The sequence below is a fragment of the Scylla paramamosain genome, chromosome 23, assembly GCF_035594125.1.
Source record: "Scylla paramamosain isolate STU-SP2022 chromosome 23, ASM3559412v1, whole genome shotgun sequence".
NCBI classification, from domain to species: Eukaryota; Metazoa; Arthropoda; class Malacostraca; order Decapoda; family Portunidae; genus Scylla; species Scylla paramamosain.
The window spans coordinates 152,501-165,316 of record NC_087173.1 but is presented as its reverse complement, the minus strand read 5'-3'; the positions used below and the strand labels follow the sequence as shown (position 1 = coordinate 165,316).

The 12,816-nt window shown below is 39.5% G+C and overlaps 1 protein-coding gene across 11 annotated transcripts in view; it reads right to left on the bottom strand.

Moving 5' to 3' along the window:
- The window catches only part of LOC135111971 (circumsporozoite protein-like), a 175,442-nt gene that overhangs the window by 44,677 nt on the left and 117,949 nt on the right, over positions 1 to 12,816 (bottom strand). The gene's annotated exons all lie outside the window — the stretch shown is intronic.

The window sequence follows — 12,816 nt, the reverse complement described above, 5'->3', positions numbered from 1 at the left end:
ATACTGAAGAAATGTCATAAATAAAGCGTGTCAAATTCCTCCAATCAAAAACACATGGATACATGAAAAACAACACTGAAAACAGAACACACTTGAAACGCTAAGAATGTTAAATATGCACAACAGTTGCAACAAAATAACACGAACAAGCACAATTACATATATAACAAGATCAAATAGGGAAAATAAAAAGAACCAAAATTTTAAATGCAAAGCTTCCCAACATTCAGCGGCACAAACCTAAAAACAAGCAAGGATATACTTAGAAAATAATAAGTACCACTTCAGTCTAGCCATAAAAAGTATTCACGGCACAAAACATGAAAATCCCTTTTGAGTATCTCTGCCAAGGTGGCCTGACTCATCTGTTCTTCTTTCTTTATTGTTGCTCAGTAATACAACACATCCACCTTCCTCCGTTTGTGGTTCTGATAACAACAACAACAACAACAACAACAACAACAACAACAACAACAACAACACTCTGACCACTCCTAGTAAGATACCTGCCTTTTCGTGTGGTTACTGCGAGGACACAGGATGTTCCCTATAACGTCGTCTTACACAACAAAACAACAACAACAACAAAGGCTCCACAGACCACAAAGATATCGTAGTTGCTGTTGGTTCTGGATGTCACCGCTTCTTGGTAAGGATCTCAACAAAAGCAAACACCTGTGAGATCGACCCTCCTTCATGCTTGTGCTGCTAACTCGTCTGGATGAAGCAATACATTTAGTGTGATACCTTTCACAGGACCTGCCCAGTATAGTTGTGTCTACATATTTCAGTTCCTGCGGTCATCTAAATACAAAAGCCTCACTGCAAAGCCAAGGTAGTGTTTCGCTGGCAATAATATTCCTATATACGCATTACCAAAGGCATCCTATTTTTTTTTTGTCCCGCAGCTTACCAAACGAGTGCCAAACGCACTTTTGATAAGGTCCCGCAGGAAGCAGTCTTTCCTACCACGGCAAGACTCACACGATTTACTCATATTTTCCCTGAAACACAGTGATGAAGCTCCAGATGTTAGTGTTTTCTACGATGCCTTTGCTATTTCGACACTATACATACATATAGAAAAAAAAATCTAACAGCAAAACAACAAACATGACAGCATCTGCTTAGATTCTATCACCATTGCTCTCTTCAAAGCAAAAACAATTTATATCAAAAAGTGTAACTGAAAAGAGTGCAGGTTAGTTAATGAACGCAATGATATTTTTAAAGTTTTGCATTATAAAAGAAAAAATTTGTACGTTATTCTCCTGACCAATTACTAATATTTCTCTCTCTCTCTCTCTCTCTCTCTCTCTCTCTCTCTCTCTCTCTCTCTCTCTCTCTCTCTCTCTCTCTCTCTCTCTCCCTCTCTCTCTACCATCATTTATCTCAGAATAGGAATGACTATTAAATGCCTTGATTATTAAGGATTGTAATGAAACCTACTATAATAATAATAATAATAATAATAATAATAATAATAATAATAATAATAATAATAATAATAATAATAACAAACAGTTGTAATGAAAACTGCAGTAAAACTGGTTTCGTAGAGTTTATTCCAAGCCTCCAGTAGTTCCCCTACATAAGGGCTAAGGACTTGTGTGAGTAGTACCTACCCTCTTCTGGCCCTCTAGTCGCCCTTCATGGGATCCGATGCTCATAATTGTATTAATTGATCTATCATATCAGCTTCGTCTCTCTCTCTCTCTCTCTCTCTCTCTCTCTCTCTCTCTCTCTCTCTCTCTCTCTCTCTCTCTCTCTCTCTCTCTCTCTCTGTCTCTCCAGAACTATTAATATAAAGAATAGCAGGTTCGAGGTATTCTGTGGTCGTAAGACTCGGCCCCATCAGACTGTGCGAGCATTTTTATGTTTCTCTGCAATAATATTTTATGTCAATGAACCTTTGGTTGTTAATGAAGGTGCCATCATCACGTGGAATGACTCACCGAGAGACAGATACACACACACACACACACACACACACACACACACACACACACACACACACACACACACACACACACACACACACACACACACACAGTATCCGAGAAAAGCTGCTTGACTATGTCCATCAGTTTACCAAATTATTTATAGCTAGGATCCTCTTTAGGGCACTCAGGAGACTACAGTCACTACACGCGGCTCTGCACTATAGAAGGAACAACAAAGCTACAGCTATCACAATTTTTTTTTTCTTGTTTTTCTTTTTTTTTCCAGCAATCTGTAAATCTGCGTGGTTGCTGCTCGAGGTGGCGGAGCATTAACCGGAGCTGTGTATGTATGAGACTACACTTTTATTTGAAATATTTAGATGCACGGTTCTACTTTATGACTCTGTTTATCCTACTTAGTATTAAAACAAGAGTGGGATTTCATTAAGTTTATAAGGGAACGTTGCTGAATGCTGTTGACGAGACAACGATGAGACAAATTCTTATTTCAGTTCTACATCACCAGTGTTTACGGCTTCACTCCAGAACAGGACTCCCTAACCTCCTCTCATCCCAAGCAAAGCCTCTTACGAGTAAATCGTTTCGTTATTGTCAATCTATTATCTGTTCTTTATATTCAAGAGAAAATATGGAAACAGTTGAATCTACTTTTCTATATCATGTCTTCTGGGTTGTGACTGATTTCTTTCTAGCGTCTGCAGCTTAAGAGTGTCAATGAAGAATAATGATGCTATTTCACTGAACTTAAAGCTTTCACTGTAAGGACTGTCTCTCTCTCTCTCTCTCTCTCTCTCTCTCTCTCTCTCTCTCTCTCTCTCTCTCTCTCTCTCTCTCTCTCTCTCTCTCTCTCAAAGCGTATCTCACTCCCAAGTAGAATTCACCTTCTCTCTTTTACCCATCTTTACTATATTTCACTAAGTAAGGCTATTTTCTAAGAAGTAACATCCTAACAATCCTCCTTCAGCTTGAGCAGCAACACTAATTTTATTGCAAACCTTCCAGTTCGACTTCGCTTAGATTACCTTACTTAAGGTTTCCAGTCAAGAGATACCCTGCCATGCCTCGCCTCACCCTCCCTAACACTCCGCCAAGACAATGATTCCCTTGGTACCATCGCCGCGTGTACCAGGATGAGAGAAAAGCCGACAGTCCACTGCTAAGCCATGCGCGGATTAGCGCCGTTAGCATCAGTCCGAGAAAACAAGCAATTCAACTGACCTTGGAAAACCTTGAGCTGAAGCCAGGAGGGAAAGTAAAGTGTGTCTAGAATATGAAGGTGGTAGTCACCCTGTCTGTCACCCTGTCACCCTGTCACCCTGTTTGTCTGTCTGCTTTCTTTCTTCCTTTTTTGTATGTCCATCCACCTCTTTCCCCGCCCGTTAGTCTGTCTGCCTCCTTGCTTGCTTGCTTGCTTGCTTGCTTGCTTGCCTCCCTGCCTGTTTTTTTGACCGTCTGCCTTCCTGCCTCTCTCTCTCTCTCTCTCTCTCTCTCTCTCTCTCTCTCTCTCTCTCTCTCTCTCTCTCTCTCTCTCTCTCTCTCTGATGATTATCTAAACATGTCAAAACATTATTTAAATCACAACTACGTAATACCAAGGTACTTGAAGGCTTGTCTGTAAGTGGTATCAGTGTGAACAGGTTACATCACGCTCCTATACAATCATGATTTGCGCAGCACAGGTTGGCAGGCACTTCCCACACGTTAAGGAGTCCTTCTTCATTTCACTCTCTAATTTAAACTTCTTTATGCAAATGAAATTAAAGTTCGGGATTTAAATGATCACTTACTTTCTTCGCGCATAACAAAAATGTGCTGGACAAATATAACGAAAAATATTTACATAAAAAAACAATAATAATATTCGAGCCACACTTCACAGTAACGAAAGCTTTCATAAATAAAGGAAGATATTACAAAGGTCGCACTGAAATATTATTTATCACCGTACAACTACCATACCTAATTCCCGGGAGCAGACTCATGCAGGATATAAAAAGATGAAAGAACAATAAATAGCGGTAGAGAGTCATGAGAACATGGCAATTCATCAAGGAACTCCCGAGAGAGAGAGAGAGAGAGAGAGAGAGAGAGAGAGAGAGAGAGAGAGAGAGAGAGAGAGAGAGAGAGAGAGAGAGAGAGAGAGAGAGAGAGAGAGAGAGAGTAGTGGTATATGTAGTGCTAATCATTTGCAATACTTTAGTCTCACCAATCTCATTGTTCAGCAGATTTCCACGGCAAAGTAGAGATAACGAGGAGATAACGACTGTGGTGTCTTGCCGAGGAGGGGAGTTGGTGCTGAGTGGCAGTCCAGGGCTATTACAGTGAATCGCAGGCTAGCGAATCATTGTAAGAGTAATGGATGGACGTTCATTGACAACTGGGACCTTTTCTAAGGTATCGCAAGCCTGAATTTTAATGGAATTTACTTAATAATGTTCGATGACATGATGTGGGCGATGACCTTCTGGAACAACATAAATTTTACTCATTATTTTTTTTATCCTTTTCTAGTGTTTTTGTTTTTGTTTTTTTTTACATTTTGATTTATTTTCCGACTATTGCTATTATATCTCTTTTTCTCTCTCTTCCGTTCTTTCACTATTTTTCTCCGTCTTTTTTACTACTACTACTAATAATAATAATAATAAAAATAATAATAATCAGATGGGGTCCCACACTTTTTCTACTAGTACTACTATATGGGTCCCACACTGTTTCTACTAGTACTACTATATACTCCTACAACTACTACTGGTATCATCACATTTTTCTACATCTATTCCCAGTTTCATTTCACATTCTATTCATTCACTCATTCACTCATTCAATCATTCATGAGTTACGGTTTCGTCCACGTTCATTCCTCAGCTCAATATGTACTCTCGTATATCCACGCCCATTAATTTTGTGTTGTAATTGTTCCCTCTCATCTCTCACCTGTTGTTATTGCCGTCATTCACGCATACTCTCTCTCTCTCTCTCTCTCTCTCTCTCTCTCTCTCTCTCTCTCTCTCTCTCTCTCTCTCTCTCTCTCTCTCTCTCAAACCTCACCAACACGGCACAAGGGCACCACAGCAATACTTTCCTCCTCGTTATCATATTAAACTGTCCCTTTCCTGAAGGTCACACAATTTTATCAAAGCAACGCAAATGTTTACGCTTTTATGAGCCCAGCAAAAATATTTCCCCTTTTTATCTATTTATTCTTTTTACCGTTCACTTATTCTTGAAAGCTCCCCTCGCCTCAAGAGCCCCACACACACACACACACACATACACATACACACACACACACACACACACACACACACACACACATACACATACACATACACACACACACACACACACACACACACACACACACACACAAGCACACAGACATGCATAACCTTCACAGGAATACTAACCTTGCAACCTATCCAACTAGGCATCACCCAATTTTATCACTTAATTTCCTGTTTTTTTCCTTTCAATCTGCTACATATTTTCCCACTCTAGTGCTTTATTTCCTCATATTTTCCTTGTTCATTACCGCAATTTTTTCCAAGTTAAACCCTGCTCTTTTCTTTCCTCACTCGCCTTTAAGTATGTCATTCTCCGAGTAACTTCAGGCGCCTACTAATATTAGATTACATTCTCGTCCTGATGTCACTTGTTCACTCCGGCTTGTGTCTTTCAATGTTTTCTTTTTTTCACTTCTTTCTGTTATTTTGTGGCTTTTTTTTTGTGTGTGTGGCGCTATGACTGTCAATGTGTGTGTGTGTGTGTGTGTGTGTGTGTCAGCATGTATGTACATTTACTTGTCTATACGTTTGATTTTTTTTTTTTTTACTTCAACCTTTCTTTTTCAGCCTCTCCGAATTTATGTTCGTGCTCTCTCTCTCTCTCTCTCTCTCTCTCTCTCTCTCTCTCTCTCTCTCTCTCTCTCTCTCTCTCTCTCTCTCTCTCTCTCTCTCCAATACATTCCTACTTTTGAAACTCTTCGTCAGCCTTCGTGAATCCTGAAACTCCAACAAACAGCCAGCAACACACTCAGTCCCTGTGCTTCCCTGAGCAGTAAAGGGCGGACGTTGTCATCTCCCGGCGTTACTCCTTCGAGACGCACAGTAAAATATGTAAGTTCGTGTAGCGTCTGCATATTGACCGAACAGTTGAAGAATGTATGACAGTACGTATATCAGTATATCTTTGACCTTCTGTCTGTCTTGTGTGGGTGGGTGCGTGATTGCTTGGGAGTCTCTGTCCCCAGCTTAGGTGCAATTCTGTGTATCTTAATGTGTCTGTTTGTCTGTCTGCTACTCTATTATCACTGCCTCCTTCCTTGCTTGTTTGCTTGCTTGCCTCCCTGCCTATTTGTTTGACCGTCCGCCTTCCTGCCTACCTGTCCGCTCTCTCTCTCTCTCTCTCTCTCTCTCTCTCTCTCTCTCTCTCTCTCTCTCTCTCTCTCTCTCTCTCTCTCTCTCTCTCTTTCTCTGATGATTACCTAAACAAGTCAAAACATTATTTAAACCACAACTACGAAACACCAAGGTACTTGAAGGCTTGTCTGTAAGTGGTATCAGTGTGAACAGGTTACATCACGCTCCTATACAATCATGATTTGCGCAGCACACCCTCCATAGTAGGTTGGCAGGCACTTCCCACACGTTAAGGAGTCCTTCTTCATTTCACTCTCTAATTTAAACTTCTTTATGCAAATGAAATTAAAGTTCAGGATTTAAATTATCTCTTTCTTTTTTAGTACATAAAAAAATGTGCTGGACAAATACAACGAAAAAATCTCTATAAAAAAAAAAAAATAATAATAATATTTCAACCAAACTCCACAGTAACAAAAGCTTTCATAAATATATGAAGACATTGCAAAGGTCGCACTGAAATATTATTTATCACCGTACAACTACAATACCTAATTCCCGGGAGCAGACTCATGTAGGATATAAAAAGGTGAAAGACAAGATAGCACAGAAGTCTCCTCCCCATCCACGCTCCCATCGATCCTAGAGAAGCTGGCAGGAAAAGGGAAATAACATTTCCATAAAAAAAAAAAAAAAAAAAAACGTAATTTGAGAGGAAAGTAATTAAGAGATGATTTTTACTTCTATCACATCTAGTCTACATACGGTCCTATTTTTATTATTGATATCAGATGAGACGTTTACTCTTCCTTAAATATGACTGAGTGGGACGTCCAACCCTTCAGGAGGTAAACATATCACGCAGGGAAGCCACAGAACGCCTGACTTCTGATCTTTCTAAAATTTCTGATTGGGGCAGAGCAAACTTGGTATTCTTCATTGCCTCAAAAACTCAATTCCTCCATCTATCAACTCGACACGAACTTCCAGACAACTATCCCCTCTTCTTCAATGACATTCAACTGTCTCCCGCTTCTACACTGAACATCCTCGGTCTGTCCTTTACTTATAATCTGAACTGGAAACTTCACATCTCATCTCTAGCTAAAACAGCATCTATGAAGTTAGGTGTTCTGAGACGTCTCCGCCAGTTTTTCTCACCCCTCCAGCTGCTAACTGTGTACAAGGGCCTTACCCGTCCATGTATGGAGTATGCTTCACATGACTGGGGGGGTTCCACTCATACTGCTCTTCTAGACAGGGTGGAATCAAAAACTTTTCGTCTCATCAACTCCTCTCCTCTAACTGACTGTCTTCAGCCTCTCTCTCACCGCCGCAATGTTGCATATCTAGCTGTCTTCTACCGCTATTTTCATGCTAACTGCTCTTCTGATCTTGCTAACTGCATGCCTCCCCTCCTTCCGCGGCCTCGCTGCACATGACTTTCTTCTTTCTCTCACCCCTATTCTGTCCACCTCTCTAACGCAAGAGTTAACCAGTATTCTCAATCATTCATCCCTTTCTCTGGTAAACTCTGGAACTCCCTGGCTGCTTCTGTATTTCCACCTTCCTATGACTTGAATTCCTTCAAGAGGGAGGTTTGAAGACACTTATTCATCAATTTTTGACCACTGCTTTGACCCTTTTATGGGACTGGCATTTCAGTGGGCATTTTTTTTATTTGATTTTGTTGCCCTTGGCCAGTGCCCTTCCTACATAAAAAAAAAAAAAAATGTTTACTAGGTGACTATAGTGATGGGTTAGTTGCCTGGCAAGGACTCCATTCCTTATACCATTATTGTGACGGGGTCAGCAGCAAGTCGCCGAGGAACCTAGCCATCACCAAGGTCTCTTTAATGTGATTCATTTTCTTTGTTGTGAATTAGTTGCTTTTCTTCCTCAGTCACATATACCCTCATCAGATGACAGATGTAATCGCACCGAAAGACTAAATATCCGCGGTAAGATTTTTATAAGGAGGTGAACAGTGAGAACCGGGGATTTGATATTAGATATTTATCAAGGCGATTTTTAAATGTTTCTATTGTATCCGACCTGACTACGTTGGAGGGCAATTCTTTCCAAATATTTACTCACCATAAATAAATAAATAAATAAATAAATAAATATATATATATATATATATATATATATATATATATATATATATATATATATATATATATATATATATATATATATATATATATATATATTCGAATCATTAGCAACAATGGATATCTTGGTCTATAAATTGGTATGTTCAACTTCAATAGCTACAGCAAAAGTAGTAGTAGTAGTACTAGTAGTAGTAGTAGTAGTAGTAGTAGTAGTAGTAGTAGTACTAAAAAGAACAAGAACAAGATGAACAAGAGCAAATACTACTGATAGTTCACCTACTACTACTACTGCTAGTACTACTACTACTAATAGTACTACAACTACTACTAGTACTACTACTACTACTACTACTACTACTATTACTACTACTACTACTAATAATAATAATAATACCTTTTTTTTTTTGTGTGTGTAGCAAAATATAATAGTAATGAAAACAACAGCGTCACCAACAACCACAACGATAACAAAGGCATCAGCCGAGGGAATGAGCGGAACGATAAGACTTACTCGTAAATCAAACTTAACAGTACAACCACCACCACCACCACCTTCATCACCGCTGCGTCAAAATCCACACCAGGCCCTAATTTCATTGTACTTGTAGGTAGTGGAATGTTTACATTAATTACTATCAAAAGTGCTGGTAACGAAACAGAAAATGTTGTCTTCTTTGGAAGAACACGTGGAGTCAGTGTAAAAAAAAAAAAAAAAAAAAAGTGAATGGGAAGAATCGATTAAAAAAGATGATTAATGAAAAGTAAATGATAAGGAAAAGGTAATTTCAATATGCAAGCCAACAGAAATACATAATAACATAGTGAATAGTGGAAACGGAAGAAGGGAAATTCATAAATGGGGAATATGATTAAGGAAAAACAATGAAAAGGGAAACGGGAAATTAAAGAGAAAATAAAAGAGTAATGACAAATAATTAATATAAATAAGGCAAGGAAAAGTGGTATGAAAAAATAAACAAACAGAAAGCTACACTACACGAGAATATAAAGACAACAAAACAGAAAGCAAAACAAAAAACAATCGTAGAAAAAAAAAATCAAGGGGAATTTTAAATTTCCCTTGAATAAATTAAATTTATATATATATATATATATATATATATATATATATATATATATATATATATATATATATATATATATATATATATATATATATATATATTCACACACACACACACACACACACACACACACACACACACACACACATTATATATATACATATATATATATATATATACTTAACTTCCAAAGTGGAGCACATTCTGACCCTCTTCCCTTTTGCAGAGATCTCCATTCTTGGAGACTTCAATGTTCACCACCAGCTTTGGCTTTCCTCTCCCTTCACTGACCATCCTGGTGAACTAGCCTACAACTTTGCTATCCTCCATGACCTAGAGCAATTGGTGCAACACCCTACTCGTATTCCTGACCGTCTTGGAGATACGCCCAACATTCTTGACCTTTTCCTGACCTCTAATCCTTCTGCTTATGCTGTCACCCTTTCTTCTCCGTTGGGCTCCTCCGATCACAATCTCATATCTTTATCTTGTCCTATCACTCCAATCCCTCCTCAGGATCCCCCTAAGCGAAGGTGCCTCTGGCGTTTTGCCTCTGCTAGTTGGGGGGACCTGAGGCGGTATTTTGCTGATTTTCCTTGGAATGACTACTGCTTCCGTGTCAGAGACCCGTCTTTGTGTGCTGAGCGCATAACAGAGGTGATAGTGTCTGGCATGGAGGCGTACATTCCTCACTCTTTTTCTCGTCCTAAACCTTCTAAACCTTGGTTTAACACAGCTTGTTCTCGTGCTATACATGATAGAGAGGTGGCCCACAAAAGGTACTTAAGCCTTCCTTCACCAGAATCTCATGCACTTTATATTTCTGCCCGGAACCATGCCAAGTCTGTTCTCCAACTAACCAAAAACTCCTTCATTAACAGAAAATGTCAAAACCTTTCAAGATCTAACTCCCCTCGTGATTTCTGGCATCTAGCCAAAAATATCTCCAATAACTTTGCTTCTTCTTCTTTCCCTCCTCTACTTCAACCAGATGGCACCACTGCTATCACATCTATTTCTAAAGCTGAACTCTTTGCTCAAACCTTTGCTAAAAACTCTACCTTGGACGATTCTGGGCTTGTTCCTCCCTCTCCTCCACCCTCTGACTACTTCATGCCTCGTATTAAAATTCTTCGTAATGATGTTTTCCATGCCCTCGCTGGCCTAAACCCTCAGAAGGCTTATGGACCTGATGGGGTCCCTCCTATTGTTCTCCGAAACTGTGCCTCCGTGCTTGCACCTTGCCTAGTCAAACTCTTTCAGCTCTGTCTGTCAACATCTACCTTTCCTTCTTGCTGGAAGTTTGCCTACATTCAACCTGTTCCTAAAAAGGGTGACCGCTCTAATCCCTCAAACTACCGTCCTATTGCTTTAATTTCCTGCTTATCTAAAGTTTTTGAATCTATCCTCAACAGGAAGATTCTTAAACATCTATCACTTCACAACCTTCTATCTGATCGCCAGTATGGGTTCCGTCAAGGCCGCTCGACTGGTGATCTTCTGGCTTTCCTTACTGAGTCTTGGTCATCCTCTTTTAGAGACTTTGGTGAAACTTTTGCTGTTGCCTTGGACATATCAAAAGCCTTTGATAGAGTCTGGCACAAAGCTTTGATTTCCAAACTACCCTCCTACGGTTTCTATCCTTCTCTCTGTAACTTCATCTCAAGTTTCCTTTCTGACCGTTCTATTGCTGCTGTGGTAGACGGTCACTGTTCTTCTCCTAAATCTATTAACAGTGGTGTTCCTCAGGGTTCTGTCCTGTCACCCACTCTCTTCTTATTATTCATTAATGATCTTCTAAAACAAACTTCTTGTCCTATCCACTCCTATGCTGATGATACCACCCTGCACTTTTCCACGTCTTTTTATAGACGTCCAACCCTTCAGGAGGTAAACATATCACGCAGGGAAGCCACAGAACGTCTGACTTCTGATCTTTCTAAAATTTCTGATTGGGGCAGAGCAAACTTGGTATTGTTCAATGCCTCAAAAACTCAATTCCTCCATCTATCAACTCGACACAATCTTCCAGACAACTATCCCCTCTTCTTCAATGACACTCAACTATCCCCCTCTTCTACACTGAACATCCTCGGTCTGTCCTTTACTTATAATCTGAACTGGAAACTTCACATCTCATCTCTAGCTAAAACAGCTTCCATGAAGTTAGGTGTTCTGAGACGTCTCCGCCAGTTTTTCTCACCCCCGCAGCTGCTAACTGTGTACAAGGGCCTTATCCGTCCATGTATGGAGTATGCTTCACATGTCTGGGGGGGTTCCACTCATACTGCTGTTCTAGACAGGGTGGAATCAAAAGCTTTTCGTCTCATCAACTCCTCTCCTCTAACTGACTGTCTTCAGCCTCTCTCTCACCGCCGCAATGTTGCATCTCTAGCTGTCTTCTACCGCTATTTTCATGCTAACTGCTCTTCTGATCTTGCTAACTGCATGCCTCCCCTCCTTCCGCGGCCTCGCTGCACAAGACTTTCTTCTTTCTCTCACTCCTATTCTGTCCACCTCTCTAACGCAAGAGTTAACCAGTATTCTCAATCATTCATCCCTTTCTCTGGTAAACTCTGGAACTCCTTGCCTGCTTCTGTATTTCCACCTTCCTATGACTTGAATTCCTTCAAGAGGGAGGTTTCAAGACACTTATCCACCAATTTTTGACCACTGCTTTGACCCTTTTAGGGACTGGCATTTCAGTGGGCATTTTTTTTTATTAGATTTTTGTTGCCCTTGGCCAGTATCCTTCCTACATAAAAAAAAAAAAAAAAAAAAAAAAAAAAAAATATATATATATATATATATATATATATATATATATATATATATATATATATATATATATATATATATATATATATATATATATATATATATATATATGTTTTTTTCACATAAGAACATAAGAAATAAGGGAAGCTGCAAGAAGCGACCAGGCTTACACGTGGCAGTCCCTGTATGAAATATACCTACCTATTTCCATCTATTATCGCCATCCATAAAACTGTCTAATCTTCTCTTGAGGCTCTCTAGTGTCCTAGCACTAACAACATGACTACTGAGTCCGTTCCACTCATCTACCACTTTATTTGAGAACCAATTTTTTCTTATCTCCTTCCTAAACCTAAATTTTTCAAGCTTGAACCCGTTATTTCTTGTTCTACCCAGGTTGCTGATCCTAAGAACTTTGCCTACATCCCCTTGTTATAACCCTTATGCCACTTAAAGTCTTCTACCAGGTCCCCTCTTAACCTATGTCTTTCTAAAGAATGTAAATTTA